This window comes from Sparus aurata, unplaced genomic scaffold (assembly GCF_900880675.1).
Source record: "Sparus aurata unplaced genomic scaffold, fSpaAur1.1, whole genome shotgun sequence".
Lineage (NCBI taxonomy): Eukaryota > Metazoa > Chordata > Actinopteri > Spariformes > Sparidae > Sparus > Sparus aurata.
In genome coordinates, this window is record NW_022045102.1 from 77,491 (window position 1) to 97,040 (window position 19,550).

General features: G+C 46.2%; 1 protein-coding gene across 6 annotated transcripts in view; it reads left to right on the forward strand.

Moving 5' to 3' along the window:
* tsc22d4 (TSC22 domain family member 4) overlaps positions 1-19,550 on the forward strand; it is a 28,958-nt gene that overhangs the window by 7,121 nt on the left and 2,287 nt on the right. The gene's annotated exons all lie outside the window — the stretch shown is intronic.

A 19,550-nucleotide genomic window follows, 5' to 3' on the forward strand; every position in this document is an offset into this window, starting at 1 on the left:
GTCTTTGTGTCTGTTGTTTTCTGTCTGTCTGTTTTTTTCATTTTCATGTCAGTCTGAAGTTGAAATTGATGAACAGGACAGAATCATCCGCAGACGGACGCTGAGCTGTTTGTTAGCTTATTAGCATTGATGATACACATTGAGCCTGAGGACTGAGGTCTGACCTGAGGGTCAGGTCGACCTGAGGACGAGAACAGTTTAAAACCAGCGAAGCAAACGCAGAGAAAGATCCGACACACACACACAGCAGGGGCGTCGCAACCATGGGGGATGTGTGTGTATTAACACCCACACTTTTCCCAGTGAGAGGGTTCAACACCCACACTTTTCCCAGTGAGAGGGTCCAACACCCACACTTTTCCCAGTGAGAGGGTTCAACACCTACACTTTTCCCAGTGAGAGGGTCCAACACCCACACTTTTCCCAGTGAGAGGGTTCAACACCTACACTTTTCCCAGTGAGAGGGTTCAACACCCACACTTTTCCCAGTGAGAGGGTTCAACACCCACACTTTTCCCAGTGAGAGGGTTCAACACCCACACTTTTCCCAGTGAGAGGGTCCAACACCCACACTTTTCCCAGTGAGAGGGTTCAACACCTACACTTTTCCCAGTGAGAAGGTTCAACACCCACACTTTTCCCAGTGAGAGGGTTCAACACCCACACTTTTCCCAGTGAGAGGGTTCAACACCCACGCTTTTCCCGGTGAGAAGGTTCAACACCCACGCTTTTCCCGGTGAGAGGGTTCAACACCCACACTTTTCCCAGTGAGAAGGTTCAACACCCACGCTTTTCCCGGTGACAGGGTTCAACACCCACACTTTTCCCAGTGAGAGGGTTCAACACCCACGCTTTTCCCGGTGAGAAGGTTCAACACCCACGCTTTTCCCGGTGAGAGGGTTCAACACCTACACTTTTCCCAGTGAGAAGGTTCAACACCCACACTTTTCCTGGAGAGAGGGTTCAACACCCACACTTTTCCCAGTGAGAGGGTTCAACACCCACACTTTTCCCAGTGAGAAGGTTCAACACCCACACTTTTCCCAGTGAGAAGGTTCAACACCCACACTTTTCCTGGAGAGAGGGTTCAACACCCACACTTTTCCCGGTGAGAAGGTTCAACACCCACGCTTTTCCCGATGAGAAGGTTCAACACCCACGCTTTTCCCGGTGACAGGGTTCAACACCCACGCTTTTCCCGGTGACAGGGTTCAACACCCACGCTTTTCCCAGTGAGAGGGTTCAACACCTACACTTTTCCCAGTGAGAGGGTTCAACACCTACACTTTTCCCGGTGACAGGGTTCAACACCCACGCTTTTCCCGGTGAGAGGGTTCAACACCCACGCTTTTCCCAGTGAGAAGGTTCAACACCCACACTTTTCCCGGTGAGAGGGTTCAACACCCACACTTTTCCCGGTGAGAAGGTTCAACACCCACGCTTTTCCCGGTGAGAAGGTTCAACACCCACACTTTTCCCGGTGAGAGGGTTCAACACCCACACTTTTCCCGGTGAGAAGGTTCAACACCCACACTTTTCCCGGTGAGAAGGTTCAACACCCACACTTTTCCCGGTGAGAGGGTTCAACACCCACGCTTTTCCCAGTGAGAGGGTTCAACACCTACACTTTTCCCAGTGAGAGGGTTCAACACCTACACTTTTCCCGGTGACAGGGTTCAACACCCACACTTTTCCCAGTGAGAGGGTTCAACACCTACACTTTTCCCGGTGACAGGGTTCAACACCAACACATTTCCCGGTGAGAAGGTTCAACACCCACACTTTTCCCTGTGAGAAGGTTCAACACCCACACTTTTCCCGGTGAGAAGGTTCAACACCCACACTTTTCCCGGTGAGAAGGTTCAACACCCACACTTTTCCCGGTGAGAAGGTTCAACACCCACGCTTTTCCCGGTGAGAAGGTTCAAAACCCACACTTTTCCCGGTGAGAGGGTCCAACACCCACACTTTTCCCGGTGAGAAGGTTCAACACCCACGCTTTTCCCGGTGAGAAGGTTCAAAACCCACACTTTTCCCGGTGAGAGGGTTCAACACCCTTTTTCTGCAGTTTTTCTGCAGTTTTGCACAAACGCCTCACTGTGGCCGAAGTCACTTTCTCCGGTCGCTCTGTGTCTGCTCTCGCTGCAGCTGCCTCCTCTCTCCTCCCTCTCCTGTTGCTGCCTCAAACATGACACCGGCTTTGGGACTGACCGGCTGATTGGCTGTTCTGCCTTAAGTTCCGCCTCTCTTGCTAAGTTAGATTTATTGTTCAGCTCGTGCTGATGAGGCGGGATCTGCCGTAAAATACCAAATAATAGCCGGGCGTGTATTTGTCTCAACCACTTAACAGACCAGGCGTTTATTTGGGACAGGCGTTTAATTCCCTCCTCACAAAAATCCGGGATGAAAATGTCACAAACTTCTCCAGCTTCTCTGTGAATTCTCTGGAAACGGAGAGAAACCAAAAACAATGTCTGTAACGTTCTCTGATGATTATAAACGTTGATTACTCCTGATACGTTCAGTAAACAGGTCGACACCAAACCATGATGTGTTTTATAATGTTTTTATGTGTTTACAGCTGCTAATGTATGTAACGCTGTTACTGTGATGACATATGACAGTTAAATATTTAATCTGTCTATAATAACCACATCCTGACATGTAACTGTGATTTTTGACAATCTAAGTACTAATAATAACAATCATGACAAAAAATTAACAAAGACTGCAGATCAAGATAAGAAGCTGCAACTGGCAGTGAGCTGCTTTCTTCTCTGTTAGCAGTGAAGTGATAAACTCCATGACAGAACTTTATCAAATATGATAATGTATAAAATAACATTTAATGGTAAAAAACTAAGTACAGCTGCGGTAGGCTTCTATTATAAATATTATAATTAAACGAATCAAGACAGATGTCACATTTACTTGTCAGGGTGTGGTTATTATAGACACAGATTCAATATTTAAGTGTCTTTTATCATCACAGTAACAGTGTTACATACCAGCAACCCCCCCCCCCAAAAAATAGTTTTTAAAAAAACACCACCACATCCATCCCCCACACTTTTGAAAAGCTTGCTACACCTCTGACACACACACACACACACACACACACAGACAGACAGACACACACACACACACACACAGACACACACTACAAGCTCACTAAAACACACACGCACAGAGACAGAGTCTATAAGTCTATTTTCACTGTGCTGACGATCAGCTGACACTGTGGCAAGAAACTGAAAGAATGTGTGTGTGTGTGTGTGAGTCTATGTGTGTGTGTTGTGTGTGTGTGTGTGTGTGTGTGTGTGTGTGTATTGTGTGTGTGTGTATTGTGTGTGTGTGTGTGTGGGATTAAGCGGATAGAGGACCCATTCATTCATTCAGAGCCTCAGCAGGACGTCTGAACTGTTTCAGTGGGCTGAACTCTGACTCTGCTCTCTGATTGGCCGTAGCCTAGCTGCTGTGATGTCATCAGTCAAATGGAATGAAATCAGTTTTATTTAAACAGCCCAAAATCACGATCACGATGGACTTTAATTCAGATTCAGATTCAGATTCAGAATACTTTATTAATCCCCGGGGGGAAATTGTTTTTGTTCCAATGCTCCATGCAGAGTAGAAATGGAAATACAGCATGAATGGAAACAAGCAATAAGATGAAGATGTAAATAAAATAAAATATTAAAGTTGACATTGAAATAAAATAAAATATTAAAGTAGACATTGAAATACAAATAAATAATAAAATAGTATAGTAAACAATCTGAAATAAATACAATATACAATGAAATGGTTGTAACATTATAAGTGAAATGAGAATGAATAGTTATATTGTTTGCTTTGTTTTATAAATAGAGAAGTGAGTCCGATCATCAGAGGGAGGAGTTGTACAGTTTGATGGCCACAGGTAAGAATGACTTCCTGTGGCGCTCAGTGATGCATTTAGGAGCGATCAGTCTCTGGCTGAAGGTGCTCCTCTGTTCCACCAGAGCGTTGTGGAGAGGGTGAGAGACATGCTGAAGTATCACCTGCACCTTCGACAGCATCCGCCTGTCTGATACTGCTGCCAAAGAGTCCAGCTCCACCCCCACAACGTCACTGGCCTTTCTGATCAGTTTATTGAGTCTGTTAGCATCGGCTACTCTCAGTCTGCTGCCCCAGCACACCACAGCAGACAGAACAGCATAATCAATACAGTGAACGACATCCTGTGCTCAGACCCTCGATTCAAGAAGTCAGAACCCTGATGAGGAGCCACAGAGGAGGATCGTCTCCAGGACGGACAGGAAGTAGAAGTCACATGTACAGAACAGAACCACAGAGGAGGATCGACTCCAGGACGGACAGGAAGTAGAAGTCACATGTACAGAACAGAACCACAGAGGAGGATCGACTCCAGGACGGACAGGAAGTAGAAGTCACATGTACACAACAGAACCACAGAGGAGGATCGACTCCAGGACGGACAGGAAGTAGAAGTCACATGTACAGAACAGAACCACAGAGGAGGATCGACTCCAGGACGGACAGGAAGTAGAAGTCACATGTACACAACAGAACCACAGAGGAGGATCGACTCCAGGACGGACAGGAAGTAGAAGTCACATGTACACAACAGAACCACAGAGGAGGATCGACTCCAGGACGGACAGGAAGTAGAAGTCACATGTACACAACAGAACCACAGAGGAGGATCGTCTCCAGGACGGACAGGAAGTAGAAGTCACATGAACACAACAGAACCACAGAGGAGGATCGTCTCCAGGACGGACAGGAAGTAGAAGTCACATGTACACAACAGAACCACAGAGGAGGATCGTCTCCAGGACGGACAGGAAGTAGAAGTCACATGTACACAACAGAACCACAGAGGAGGATCGTCTCCAGGACGGACAGGAAGTAGAAGTCACATGTACACAACAGAACCACAGAGGAGGATCGTCTCCAGGACGGACAGGAAGTAGAAGTCACATGTACACAACAGAACCACAGAGGAGGATCGACTCCAGGACGGACAGGAAGTAGAAGTCACATGTACAGAACAGAACCACAGAGGAGGATCGACTCCAGGACGGACAGGAAGTAGAAGTCACATGTACAGAACAGAACCACAGAGGAGGATCGACTCCAGGACGGACAGGAAGTAGAAGTCACATGTACACAACAGAACCACAGAGGAGGATCGTCTCCAGGACGGACAGGAAGTAGAAGTCACATGAACACAACAGAACCACAGAGGAGGATCGTCTCCAGGACGGACAGGAAGTAGAAGTCACATGTACACAACAGAACCACAGAGGAGGATCGTCTCCAGGACGGACAGGAAGTAGAAGTCACATGTACACAACAGAACCACAGAGGAGGATCGTCTCCAGGACGGACAGGAAGTAGAAGTCACATGTACAGAACAGAACCACAGAGGAGGATCGACTCCAGGACGGACAGGAAGTAGAAGTCACATGTACTGAACAGAACCACAGAGGAGGATCGACTCCAGGACGGACAGGAAGTAGAAGTCACATGTACACAACAGAACCACAGAGGAGGATCGACTCCAGGACGGACAGGAAGTAGAAGTCACATGTACACAACAGAACCACAGAGGAGGATCGACTCCAGGACGGACAGGAAGTAGAAGTCACATGTACACAACAGAACCACAGAGGAGGATCGTCTCCAGGACGGACAGGAAGTAGAAGTCACATGTACAGAACAGAACCACAGAGGAGGATCGTCTCCAGGACGGACAGGAAGTAGAAGTCACATGTACACAACAGAACCACAGAGGAGGATCGACTCCAGGACGGACAGGAAGTAGAAGTCACATGTACAGAACAGAACCACAGAGGAGGATCGACTCCAGGACGGACAGGAAGTAGAAGTCACATGTACACAACAGAACCACAGAACCACAGAGGAGGATCGTCTCCAGGACGGACAGGAAGTAGAAGTCACATGTACAGAACAGAACCACAGAGGAGGATCGACTCCAGGACGGACAGGAAGTAGACGTCACATGTACAGAACAGAACCACAGAGGAGGATCGTCTCCAGGACGGACAGGAAGTAGAAGTCACATGTACAGAACAGAACCACAGAACCACAGTTTACAACTTACATCAACAGAATATCTGATACAAATGATAAAATATGGAAAGTTTGTGGATCCAGGAGACGACGAGCAGACGAGCCACAGGACCTCCTGTCCACCTGCTGACCCGATCAGAGACAGAGAGGTCCGAGTGAAGAGGCAGCGAACTGTACAGAGACACAAGTCGTTTTTATTCTAGGCAATAAGCCGCTCGGTCCGTGGATTTAGACAGAAGGCCGTATATTGGGGTCTGTTTTGGTCCACCAATTTGCCGCCTGGGAGGGTACACTTATTTCTGCCTCGCCTGCTATCTAAATCCGAGGTGTCGATGTGCCGGCCTCTGCGTGAGGTGGACGGAGTGTCGATGACCTGCACTGTTGTGCGACCCACAGCCGGGGAGTTTAAAACCAGGAAACAGGGCTTCGAGGTCAACGGACGTGCTGAGCAAGCACTCCCAGTCTGGTCTGCTATAACCCCTAGATTAGAGCTGTTTCAACCCTCTACCCTTCAACCCCCCTCTTGAAATCTCAAATTTAACCCAGAACCAAGAAAAAAGTGAAGAAAACACGACAGGAAAAGATGGTGGAGACATGAATGACAAACTCGAGGATATGGATAGCTTACAAGCTAGCATCGGGGCCATCCACAAAGAAATACTGGCTATCTGCTCGGACGTGAAGGTGGAATTAGGCTGTTTCCATGACAACCTCTCCAGAGATATGAAGACAGATTTGGCTAGTTTCAAAGAGGACGTTAATGAAAAACTGAACGAAATTGTGGCCGATTTGAAAGAAACCAGAAACAGGGTCGAGGAGGCAGCACAGCGTGTATCAGACATGGAGGAGTGGACTGCCATGGCGAAAGACGTGCTGTCTCAAACTTTGATCAATCAAGAACAAATCCAAGCCAAGCTGACTGATTTAGAGGCACGCTCACGAAGAAATAATATTTGTGTATTTGGGATTCCCGAGGACGTGGAAGGAAGCAACTTGCAAGAGTTTACTGAAAGTTTTATCAAAGCCGAGCTGTCTCTTCAGGACACTGAACTTGGTATACAGCGCTGTCACCGCACACTGGACCCTAAAACACACGGTGAGAGGGCACGGAAGAAGAAACTTAGCGGATTCCGCTGCGACACCGCAGACACAGCCTCCACACCAGAGTGAACACCACCCTAACAACTGTTTGTCACCCCCGTGGTAAGGTCTACTAGCACAGTGACTTAGACTAGGATAAGACTAAAAACTGACCCTGCCTAAAATTAAGCACTGTGCCCAGCTTTCTTTTCATAATCCCATCTCCTGTAATCTCTACTACTAGCCTCTTTCACACTGCTGTTTGCATGCGGAGATCCTGCGCTAATTCTCCGCACCCGCCTCTGTGTGAAAGTTTCAGATGCGGAGAGGGGGGAAGTTTGGCTCCGGCGCTGATCCGCCTCTGGAGGTAGTATCAGGACCGCATTACTGGTGAGCCGTCCCAGTGTGAACGGATAATCCGGAGCGAGGGCGTGTCAGTCTGACAGTCTAACTACACAGGTCCTTCACTCAACTAAATACAGAGAAATGTCCCACAAAGCAACGTTACAGGACCGAACAACAGTAACGTAGTAACTATAACTGTCTTTGGCAACTTATATGAGGAAAACAAATACCACAGCTGCATGTGGAGAAGCGTCTGTCCTCCTGTCTGTCCTCCTGTCTGTCCTCCCGACTCTTCGTCACATTTCTGCTAAAAAAACAGCGTCTTTCACCGGCAAAAAACTTAAACTCACCGAGTGTTTGTGATGAAAATAAATCACCGCGGCCGTCAGCCCTCCGGACCGAGACTTCAGGGAACTTTCCCCCCGAAAACAGCCTCCGTCCCCGCGAGTGACAGAGTCAGACAGCGTCCTGTTTACTGATGGTGATTATGTATAATTATGTCATTTAGCGCAAAAAACTTAACTCCATCACTTTCCAGGATGTTTAGTGGGTCAGGATCTCAATCACTACACGTTATAACAGCATCCATATGATTATAAACTGTCCGCGGGTTTGGATTAACGGGGGAACACCTGGGAAACACCAACTTCATCAACATGACGTGTACCGTCACGCCTCTTTAGGAGCCGCAGCGCCGGCTCTCTGTGTGAATTACAGGCAGTAAGGCGGAGATGCTTCGCTCTGTGTGAATCACCATCAGCGGAGAATTGGCGAACCACCGCTCCGGAGATAATACAGAGAGGCTGTTTAAAAACGGCTAATGTTTATCTGGGAGGAATGCCTTTGTTTACTGTTAATAGATCAAAATATCAGAGCGTTGGACTGGGAGCCTGTTAAGCTATTCCGGGTGTGCACTGAACCGATACTCATTCCTGAACTATCCCAGTTGGCACTGGAGAGCCCCTTCATACACCGGAGGGTTCCCTCTCCAATCAGGACTCCTTTCTAAGAGGACATTTTGTCATGGAAGCCGTTTGTTTCTATCATTTCCTTTGTATTTTCAAGTTACAAGTTCTTTGTTACTATATTTGTTTGTGTTCAAATGTTAAGGTCACTGTGGATGCACATAGTGGAGGGGACAACTGTGGTTAATGATAAATGTCTCAGAGAGAAGATAGAATCACAACACTTAATGTTAGTGGGCTACAGAATCCAATTAAGAGCGGAAAGCTCATAGCTAAGATGAAAAGGGAACAACAGCATATAATCTTTTGGCAGCAAACTCATCTGGTAAAAACGGAACACAAGAAATAAAACAAAAAGGGTTTTAAAAATACATTTTTTTCTTCCTATGCAAGTGGACATGCGAGAGGAGTGGCAATACTTATTGCAAACAGAATAGACTTTCAGCTCTCCAAACAGATCGTGGACAAGGAGGGATGTTTGGTTTTGGTGAGGGGGACGTTAGACTCAAAAGAAGTAACATTACTTAACGTTTACAGACCACCAAGACAAGATAGGATATTAATTAATAGAATATTTGATTTGATAGCTACAGAGGTTTCCGGTGTCTTGATCTGTGGGGGGGACTGGAATGTACAGTTGCAGCCCACTCTAGATTCTACAAACCCAACAAAGAGAACGAACTCTGAGTCTCTGTACATTAAGAAAATGATTAAAGGGATTGGCATGATTGATGTATGGAGGGACTTTCACCCATCTGTTAAACCATTTACCTTCTGCTCCCACCCCCATGCAGTCTATTCTAGAACTGACTATTTTCTTATGTTTAGATCAGACAGACACAGGGTCCTAGATTGTAACATTGGTGTTAGAGATGTATCAGATCACTCGGGAGTTTATATGAGAATACATTTGGACATCCCACATAAAAATACTATCTGGAGACTTAATACCTCTTTGCTAAATGATAATCAATTTGAGGACTTCATTAAAAAATAAATTGGGGATTACACAGAATTTAACAGTAACACAGAGGTGTCACCAAGTATTTTATGGGATGCTGCAAAAGCAGTATTACGCGGGGAAATTAAAATGTGGACATCACAAAATAAAACTAAAAACTTAAACGACTCAATGACTTGTCTAATAAACTAGACTCACTGGAACAGAAGCATATAGAGACTAGTGATCCGGCCCTACTGGAACAAATATCTGTTGTAAAATCAGAACTAAATAAGAAACTCAGTGACCAGGTGGAACTCAAACTGAAATATATCAAACAAACTTATTATGAAAATGGGCCTTGAGCGAAGAAAATATTGGCCTGGAGACAAAGAAAACAGCAGTCTGATAGATCCATTTATAAATTAAAACACCTTGTCACCAACCGGATGTGAAATATATTACAGGAATGTATACACTCAACCCAAATGAGCAGAACCAGCAACAGTAAAGCATTTTCTAGACTCTCTAGACTTGCCATCTATTGGCACAGAACAAAACAAGCAGGTAACTGCAGATATTACAATAGCAGAGCTGGATAAGACCATCTCTAAACTGAAAACAAACAAAGCAACTGGGGGAGACGGACTGCCCGCAGAATGGTATAGAACTTTTAGGGACCCCTTGACCCCACTGTTATTTAAATGTTTTAATTGTGTGCTTAAGGGGGGCGAGACTCCACCATCTTGGAAAGAAGCTATAATATCTGTAATACTGAAACCAGGAAAAGATCAGACAGAGTGCAGCTCATACAGACCCATTTCTGTTTTGAACACAGACTATAAAATATTCACCTCAATTATAGTTAGCAGACTAGAAAATATTATCCCTGACTTAATTGACACGGACCAGACGGGATTTATTAAAAATAGACGCACACAAGACAACGTCAGGCGAGCAATACACTTGATGGACACTATGAGCAGAAATAACACAAAGTCCTTAGCAGGTAGCTTTGATGCAGAAAAAACGTTCGACTCCGTACGGTGGGAATTTTTATATTTAGTTCTACAACGCTTTGGCTTTAATGATACAGTTATAAGATGTCTTAAATCCACATATAATTCTCCAGTGGCCCGGATTAAAATCAGTGTTGGTCTTTGTTAGGTTTAAATCTGTTAAGAAATGAGACACGGACACGGAGATTGTCTTTCTTTGCAAAGGGGAAGAGCAGAAGTCAGCACACAAAGTCTGGGCTCCTGAGTTCCAATGAGCTGCTCTCCCCAAGCATCTTTTATTCACCTACAATAGGGCGTAAGCGTATATGATTGGCTCTTTGACAGTACATATGAGTCATACAGTTGTTATGCATGGTGAAGAAGTACACGTACACACTTTCGGACCTACGGCCTTCAGCATCTATCCTTCACACAAACATTCTTATGATGTCCACCATCAGTTATTCACACAAGATGCCATTCGAGGCCTTGTGGTCCCGCTGGAGGGTGAGTGTGTTTCTTCACAGTACTTTTCCAGGAGCTCGGTACATTTCCACAAACATATAAAGGAAGACAAGCAGATTATATCAATCCAATGCAAGAAACTGATAATATAGCATAATTTTTCCAACATTTCCCTCCTGTTTATCAGTTTTATTGCTTGTACTTTTAATTTGTCAGGTTATTATCTCTTGTCGCCATTTTCGATAACACCTTCATTGGAAAAAGACGAGGCATAAAACATTTTTAATCAGCATAAGGTTGAGGATTAACAAACTCATACCTTTGGGAAAATAATTGCATTTGCACAAAACTTTGTTGAACCATTTTCTCAAACATCGATCGTGTACAGGGTATCACACAAGAGATGAAACAGAGGAACAATAACATGACTATGAACACGGGTACCAATGCCTTTAGGAGAACCTGCCACCAGGTGCCGTTAAAGAATCCAGTCATCCAGTCCGGGAGTGGATCAGCACCGGGGGTTTGCTCCAGCACATAGCTTTGGAGATCTGTCAGGTTTTGCAGAGCTTGGTAGATATCTCCTCCGTTTGTCATGCCGTTAGGGATGTAGGTACAGCAGGTTTGTCCAATTACTGCACACACTCCTCCTTGTGATCCTGTTAGCAAGTCTAGAACAATCCGATTCTGCATCACCTTGCTCTGTCATCCTAATAGGACAGGGATCAGTTGTTTTCTTCACTGGGGTTTGAGACGGCCCTGCCGCTATATAGCAGAGCCCCCTTTGTAGCCCAGACTTCCCCACTATCCAGTTGAGACAGAGGTAGGCTGCAGTTTGCAGTGGCTGAGGTGGATCCAAGTTGTCCTTTCTGCAATCTTTACTGCTGTTGGTGTTGTTAGCAGGACCTGGTACGGACCCTCCCACCGTGGGCTGGACCAACATTTTTCTTTTGATGATTTTGACGAATATGTAGTCCCCTGGTCTCACTCTTTGGCTGTCCTGTGGAGGGGGAAGAGAATCAGAGGGCAGTAAATTTGTTTTGAAAACATTTTTTTGGTCCAACAGTTTTCTCATGTGCTCTGCCAATGTTGTCTCTTCTTCAGACACCTCAAGGTCTTTTGAGAAAGCAGGGAGTCTAAATGCTCTACCATGAACTATCTCAAATGGGGTTAACCCTTTATCGGTCGGAGTGATTCTCATGTACAATTTCACTAGATCTAAGCAGTCAGGCCATGGTCTCTTTGTTTCTTCCATGCATTTCTTTAACCGAGATTTGACAGTCCCATTTGTTCTTTCTACCAGACCTGCACTTTGAGGGTGGTAGGCACAATGATTTATTTGTAAGTGTTTTGCAGCTTGACTTACGACTTGGTTCACAAAATGTGCACCATTATCACTGTACAATACTTCGGGGATCCCATACTGTGGCACAGTTGTTTTGCATAATGCTTTTGCTACTGTCAGTGAATCTGCAGCTTTTGAAGGTATTATTTCAACCCATTTTGAATATGCATCAACTAGTACTAAACAGTATTTGTATGGCCCGCTTCTGTTTAGTTCTATGAAATCCATGTGCATAGTCTGAAAAGGTTCAGTTGGTTCTGGGAATTTCCCTCGTTTTGGTCTTACATTGTTTTTTGAGTAGGAATTCTGTCATCCCTCCTGTTGAGACATGGCAAGGCCCATGACTCAAAATAGCGGCAGCTTTGTACAAGTTTTTAGGGAGAGTAGGTTTGTTAGTCTGTGTATACAGTCCTGTTTTGTCTGTTTCAGCGCCTTGTTTGACCAAATACTGTTTTTCATTATCAGGAGCAGAGGTCTGCATATCACGGAGGACATCGAGGGTGATAAGAGGGTGTATTGCCTCTGCTGAGTATGTGTCAGAATTGCCAAAACATCCCGAGGACAGGCTTCCCTGTTGAGGTTATCATCCCCCTTCGTTTCCACTGTGTGACAATCTGGGCTGTCATTGAGGAAAGCATCACAGTCTTCGTCATCATAGAAAAATGTGTTCGCTCCTTTTCCTCCTTTCCCTTTCTCATTCTTGGAGTCTAAGTGTTTGGTTGCATGGCGGACCCACTGCATAGTGGTAGGAACGTCCGCGGTGTCAAATTCAATGAAATGTTTGCGGACCCAGCCTGCAACATCTGGGCGTAAGCCATGCATGATGGCATGTTTGAATTGTTGTTGGTATGCATCAGTTTTATTCTCACTGAATTCTATACCACTATTAGCACGAAACACGGGTTCTAGTCGGGCCCTGAAATCCTCAGGATCCTCGTCTGTTTTCTGTTTTATGGCAGCTATGCGAGAGTAGTTCGCGGTGCGCGCAAAAGCAGTCTTCACTCTAGCTGCTATCGCATCGAGAGCCTCTTTATATTCTCCCATCAGCACTCCATCGGCTGGATATGCAAACACTGTCCCTGCACCATTTCTCCCTGTGTAATTACCCTTTACCCTCCCCCATTTAATTTTCAATGAAGATTGCATAGCTTCCCCTGCTTCCTGTCCATTCAAGCGGTAGGAGCCAATCAAATCATACATACATTTTATCCATTCCTCTGGATCATCCTCCGGTGGAGGAATGCCGGCTACAGCATTCGCGGCCTCCACGAGGGTCCAAGGACGAAAAACGTACAGGACTGGAGGCTGACCCTCAACCCCGATCTGAGGATTGGCAACTTGGATCTGAGGAAACACTTCTTCGGCTATCATATTTGAAGAGTTTTTCACTAGCGGTTCTTTTTTTTTAAGTCTGATAGTTAGGCTGGGGCTTCCAGCCGGGCTGTTTGAGGGGGTGTATCTGTTGGGTGCTTGGAGGAGGCCTGCTGGTCGCAACCCATGACTAGGGCCCCCCCTATCGTCCATTTTTTCAGTTTTAGGAGTTGGCACCTTTGGGTACAGAGGTGGCCAGTGGGACAAATGGGATGGTTTAGCTGCAGATGCCAATTTTGGCTCTGGAACTGGCTCTGGAATGTTTTGTTGCTCCGGAATGTTTTGTTCGACCGGCGCACTAGCCACTGGCACATATGGGGGAGGTTCAGGCGCTTGCCTGCAGTTTGTCTCATTGTCTTCTTTACGAACAAAAAGAGTTTGGCTTTTCTTAGCTTCCTTTTTCACTTCTTTTTGCTTCTTAAGGTTATCCTGTCTGGCTTTAGACTGTGTTAACCATCCTTGCGCTATGCGGAGCTCGTCAGCTCTTTTTTCATGCTTTTTCCCTCGCTTGGTGATGAGACTAGTCTCCAAGCAGGATATTAAATCCTCTATTTCTCTTACTTTTAGGCGGCCTGTAAATCCATACTTCTTTTTCCATTTATCTAGATACTTGACACTTTGAGGATTCCATTGCTTCATATACTTTTTATCACCTGTACTGTCTTCATCTACAGTTTTATGAGAATTCTTACCACCCATTGTATGCAAAGTTTCGTTTCAGTGATCGTTATTTTAATGCTTTTCCCTGGTCTGCGTTGTGTTTTTTATGCGTTCTCTTCTACTTCAACAGACCATAGATGTTCGTTAGCACCGATAAGGTTTCAGTCTATGCTGCTGCTTCAAAGAGAAATACTACTTAAACTGATTTTAATTTTGTTTCTATTTTACTTTACCTAGGAATTTGCAATATCCTATTTCTAAATGTAGGGTGTTTTTACTCACAAGAGAAGGTGATAAGATTTTTCCTCAGTTCTCCGGTCCCGTCTCCTTAGTTTCAAAGTCCGGATCCTGTCAATCCAACGCTGTTCAGTTGGAGGGGACGCCTCCTTCAGGCCACCTGTTGTGGTCCTGCCCGTCGACGGGCTTCGGTGTGTCGTCCTCCTTCTGGCAGAGCTGGGTATGTTGGGATCCGGGTCACGGCACCAAGAAATGTTGGGTTTAAATCTGTTAAGAAATGAGACACGGACACGGAGATTGTCTTTCTAGGCAAAGGGGAAGAGCAGAAGTCAGCACACAAAGTCTGGGCTTCCGAGTTCCAATGAGCTGCTCTCCCCAAGCATCTTTTATTCACCTACAACAGGGCGTAAGCGTATATGATTGGCTCTTTGACAGTACATATGAGTCATACAGTTGTTATGCATGGTGAAGAAGTACACGTACACACTTTCGGACCTACGGCCTTCAGCATCTATCCTTCACACAAACATTCTTATGATGTCCACCATCAGTTATTCACACAAGATGCCATTCGAGGCCTTGTGGTCCCGCCGGAGGGTGAGTGTGTTTCTTCACAGTACTTTTCCAAGAGCTCGGTACACTTCCATAAACATATAAAGGAAGACAAGCAGGTTATATCAATGCAAAGCAAGAAACTGATAATATAAGCATAATTTTTCCAACAGTCTTTCAAGTTCAATTTGTTTGGAGCGAGGATGCCGGCAGGGCTGCTCTATTTATAGAGCCACCTACTCAGAAAATCAGGGAAGACCCGGAAATTATGGGAATTTCATTTAGGGGAAGAGAATATAAGACATGTTTATACGTGGACGATATTCTGGTGACTCTGTCTGACCCCGATACCAGTCTCCCTAAGCTAATGTCCTGCCTTGACCAATATGGTTTCTATTCTGGCTGAGAATCTGAATCTTCAGGCGTGTTTCCTGCGTTAGGTTTCTCTTCTTGTCAGAACTTTCACATGTGCGAAAGTATAGACACTATGCACAGCAAAAAAAAGTTGTGTCTTCTAATAAAAAGCATGACTTTCATTAGTGGATCACTGGTACCAAAATTACCCAATACTCAAAATGTCTTATGTATTTTTACGGAACCAATCAATTTTAAGTTTCAAATGGCTTTTTTCGGATTTGTTTAGTATTTTAGTTGTGTACATATATATATATCTATTACAGTAATACTCCAAGCTGTCAGGATGCGTTCCCCCTGTTTTGAATGGTCAAGTTTAATGATATTATCACCTCCTTTGCTCAGTGTCAAATGCTTGAAAGACAAGTTGCTTTGCATGAGTTCATACAGCAGCCCTGTTTTTAGCCTGATACAAATGCATGTTACAGCTTTTTAAAGGAGGGAGCACCTTTTAACCTGAAGAACTAGAATTGACCTGCTATATCAGGGAAATTCAGTAAATACATACTTGAGATGATTTCAGTAAAAAGGATAAAAGAATCAATTGAACGACACAGAGCTGATAAAAGTGGAGGAGTTAACAAAAGATACTAAACCTCTGAGATTTAGGATGCTGATGATGCATTCTGCTTGAGATAGAATATAAGGAGGTAGAACCATATGTTGAGTACATTTACTTATTTGCTTTCCACAATGGTTATTTGATAGACTTCTAAAGTAATGATAAACTGTAAACTTCTAATAAGCCTAAAGGTAAAAAGTTATGGCTTTTTTTTTCTGGTTGTGCTCCACTAATTATGAGGGGCCGGTCTAAGCCAAAAATGCCAGGGCTAATTTTTTGTCCCAGTCCAGCCCTGGTTGTAGCCCCCGCTAAGAACCCAGTTCTAAACTCCAATGGGGTGCAATGTAAAGCTCTTATTTTGAAGACAAACTCAACCTGCTTCACTGTTCACAGCCCAACTTCGAGCTTCACGTCACGTCACATGTTTACGAGTTAGAGTCTAAAGTAAGTAAAATGTCATTTACCTCCTTAGTGAGGGCCGTTTCTGTGGAATGAAGCTCTGACAGCTGACTGAAAAGGTTCCAGGAGATTAGTATTAAGTAGGAGGCCTGAAGGTTGTTGGGACACGACTGTGTGAGAATCCAGAGAAGAAGGGAAGGTTGGATCCTGGTCTATGATTACTTAGAGCTCCTGGGTCGAGGTGTGGTTTCTGAACTAGAGGCTGAATCACAGCAGACTTAAACTAACTTCTGCTACTTAGACAAGATGGCGGCCGTCAAGTGTACATCGTTGCACACTCGGCGTTTTTGACGTTATGAGGGCACCATCCGGGTACGTTAGGTACATTTCTTTTCACCGCGATCGATATCGGAGCACCCTAAGTACTCAATCTAAGTATAGTAAGCACGGAAATATGGATATCGGAACACGGCACAGGTGTTGAAAGTGTACTCAGGTACCTTTAACACCGGGCCGTACACTGACATGTCCTGCGGTGTAAACCAGTGCAGCAGGTCTCCTCAGCTGGCTGTCATGTAACTGGACCGTTAAGGTTCTGTCCTCTCAAAGTGTCTCCATAATGATAATAATGGTTCACGTCGGTCTGGTTCTGGGAGAAGCGTCGCTCTGAACTCTCTCCAGGTGTTACTGGCTGTAGGACTGAGCTGTTGCTGCCATTCCTGCAGGTGAACTGTGTGTTCTTCCTGCCACACCTCACCTCTCTGAGACACGGGTCGGCCCGGGCACACAAACCTGATCCAGAGACAGAGACAGCACCGGGAATGGGTCTCTGTCTCTTTACCCCTGTCAGACAGGACGTTTTTTATTGATGACTCAGAGAATAGATCCTGGATCTGATGAGGTGTCTGTGAGCGAGGACAGTCTGATGTTGGACCGGGCGGAGGTATGTTGGACCGGGCAGAGGTATGACCGGGCGGAGGTATACTCTCTGCTGAGCTCTAAACATGTTATGGTTGTCTTGTTGTTGTGCTGCACCGAGTCTCTACAGCTCAGAACAAACCTCTGATCATTCAAACCAGTGTGATGACTGAATGAAGCTCTGTGTTCTGACTCTCTGAGTGGGTGGGAGGAGAACCACACTGCTCTCTTTCTATTGGCTGTGACAGTGAGTGGGCTGGGGCTGGAATGAGACAGCAACCAATCAGAGAGCAGAGAGTGAGTGTGTGTGTGGGAGAGAGAGAGAAAACCAGATGTCTCTCGCTCATTTAGAGGAAATAGACTTAAAGTTTGAAGACAACATCTGGATGGTCTGAGACAGCTGCCGCTGATTGGATGAGCCTCTGAAGTTTGGACCTGTGAGGTCAGAGAGAACCAGCCAATCACAATCTGGATAGAAAAGAACCCATCAAATAGAAAATAAGAGACGGAACAGGAGACAACGAGGAGACGATAACGAGGGACGTGACGAGTCTGGACCTTAACGAGGACTAGAAACCTTAACGAGGGACATCAGAGGTTCCTGCTGTGTGTAGCTGAGCTCTGATTGGACGGTTCCTGCTGAGTGTAGCTGAGCTCTGATTGGACGGTTCGTGCAGTGTGGAGCTGAGCTCTGATTGGACGGTTCGTGCTGCATGGAGCTGAGCTCTGATTGGACGGTTTGTGCTGCATGGAGTTGACCTCTGATTGGATGGTTCGTGCTGTGTGGAGCTGAGCTCTGATTGGACTGTTTGTGCTGCGTGGAGCTGAGCTCTGATTGGACGGTTCCTGCAGTGTGTAGCCGAGCTCTGACTCGATGGTCAGGTTTGACGGAGGGCTGTGATTGGTTAGACATGTTAGGTAGTGTAAAGAAAATTATTTCGGGGCGTCGTCAGCCTTCCTGTCCGCCCTCTGACTCCGCCCCCTGTACTCGTCCTCAGCGACGTCCCCCATCGACTCCGCCCCTCCCCCTCAGGACTATGCAGCTTGTTGCTAAGCAACCAGAGAGACTTGTTGTGTTACGGGATCACAGAAAGGTCAAAGGTCAGGCATTGGGTGTCAGAGAGTCGTGGCCGGGGGCGGGGCTGATGACCTCTGAACCCAAACCCAGAATTAGATCATTGACTCCGCCCTCCTGGGGTCAGCCAATCAGAACAACCAACCAACCACAACCTCTCATGACTGCATCAGTCCCGCCCCCAACCCTGTCCCAGAATCCCCTGCTCCCCACTGCCCCTCACCCTCATTGGTCGGTCCCCGTTAGAGGGCAGGGACCCTGTGGGCGGGGCTCTGAAGCCACCATGATGTCACTACTGCTGTTCTGCCACAGGTGCCACCAGTCTGTGTTCCACCTGTGTCTGCTACCTGTCTGTGGTCCACCTGTCTGACTCCCGCCTGTCTGTGGTCCACCTGTCTGTGTTCCACCTGTGTCTGCTACCTGTCTGTGGTCCACCTGTCTGACTCTCACCTGTCTGTGTTCCACCTGTGTCTGCTACCTGTCTGTGGTCCACCTGTCTGACTCCCACCTGTCTGTGGTCCACCTGTCTGACTCCCACCTGTCTGTGTTCCACCTGTGTCTGCTACCTGTCTGTGGTCCACCTGTCTGACTCCCACCTGTCTGTGGTCCACCTGTCTGACTCTCACCTGTCTGTGTTTCACCTGTGTCTGCTACCTGTCTGTGGTCCACCTGTCTGACTCCCACCTGTCTGTGTTCCACCTGTGTCTGCTACCTGTCTGTGTTCCACCTGTGTCTGCTACCTGTCTGTGTTCCACCTGTGTCTGCTACCTGTCTGTGGTCCATCTGTCTGACTCCCACCTGTCTGTGGTCCACCTGTCTGACTCTCACCTGTCTGTGTTCCACCTGTCTGACTCCCACCTGTCTGTGTTCCACCTGTGTCTGCTACCTGTCTGTGGTCCACCTGTCTGACTCCCACCTGTCTGTGGTCCACCTGTCTGACTCTCACCAGTCTGTGGTCCACCTGTCTGACTCTCACCAGTCTGTGTTCCACCCGTGTCTGCTACCTGTCTGTGGTCCACCTGTCTGACTCCCACCCATCTATGGTCCACCTGTCTGTCTCTCACCTGTCTGACTCTTACCTGTCTGTCTCTCACCTGTCTGACTCTCACCTGTCTGTCTCTC